Below are 1,564 nucleotides of genomic sequence, written 5' to 3' on the forward strand. Positions count from 1 at the left end.
ATCTAATATCAAAAGCAAAAAGTTGATTGAAGAAGATGACGAAGGTGAAACTGCTACAAAAATAATTCTTTTGTATGATAGAATTTGTCATAAATTTTCTATATATTTTATGTAAGGCACTATTAGCTATTCTTATTATTTATAGGCTATTGTTAACCTTTTAATTTTAATTTAGATGGCTTATTTTTTATTTTGGGATATCAAATATAATTTGATGTTGGTTTTTTTATTTGCTAAACAATATAATTTTCTTATCGTTATTCTTTTTATTTATAGTTGTTCTTTTTATATTATTTGTTAGAGAATTATTAAAATATATTGACAATTAAGTTAGTTGCTCGCAAATCAAATATATATAACACGCTGCGTCACATATTATATGAATAGGACACCTTTTTTTTTTTCAGGATTAGTTATACGCAATTTTTATCAAATAGATTTATTAGTTCTAACACTACTCATTCGTTAAACCAATAGAAAAATATATTATATAGAACGTATTAATTAGAATATAAAAAGTATTTATATATTTATAGGATAAATAAAAAAAGGTTCAACATCAAATTCTATTTATAATGGCAATGAACATTTTAGAGGGAGGATTTTTTTTATTATTATTATCACGATGGTTGCGTTAAAATTTTTTTTTTTTTTTTGATGTTAGCAAAAGTTAAGTCAGAGAATAAAATAATGTTTAATGTGGTTTCTAATAAAATAGTCTCGCTTCTCCTATTAAATATTAAATATACACATTCTAAATTTAAGATATTTTTAACTATAAATAAATATTCTACTTGCAATATTCGATAGAGTTTATTCTTTGTCAAATTCTTGATAAGGACAGATTTAATAATAATATGGGATTAGACACCTATATGCTTAGCAGGTATTGTTATGAGGCAATGGATATATGTTTGAGGAATATTATGATGCACGTATCCATTTTTAATCATAAGCGTCCATTCGTGGAGAAGATAATTATATTCGATGGAGACTTTAGACAAATATTCTCTTTAATTACAAGAGGATTTCAATAAGATATAATGTATACAAGTATAAATTCTTTGTATCTTTGGGAGTCTACTGAAGTTCTATAACTGTCAATGAACTGAGGTTAACTATGGGATGTGAAAAATGAAAACCAACAGAAATTCAAAGAATTTGGTAATGGATTGTTAAAAGTTGGTGATGACATATATACTAGGAGATAGCCTAGATGAAGAGTTAGAAATTGAGATTCGTATGGATATGATAGTTTTTAGATTTCGAATAGGCATTTGATGAGTTAATCGACTTTGTCTTCCCGAACTTAATGCATGGCTATTTGTCAAGTAATTACTTTAATAATCGAATAATATTAGTACCAATTTTAAATATTGTTGACAAGATAAATAGTCAACTACTGTCAATCGTTCCTGGTGATAAAAAGGTGTATCTTAATTCAGACAATCCTGTGTATTGAAAAAGATAATATGAGAAGCTAATTGAAATTCTTTGGTCTAGAAGTATTGAATACTCATAATTGTTCTGGTGTAATGATGAACGAATTTTTGACGGTTTAGAA

The sequence above is a fragment of the Arachis ipaensis genome, chromosome B06 (assembly GCF_000816755.2).
Source record: "Arachis ipaensis cultivar K30076 chromosome B06, Araip1.1, whole genome shotgun sequence".
Lineage (NCBI taxonomy): Eukaryota > Viridiplantae > Streptophyta > Magnoliopsida > Fabales > Fabaceae > Arachis > Arachis ipaensis.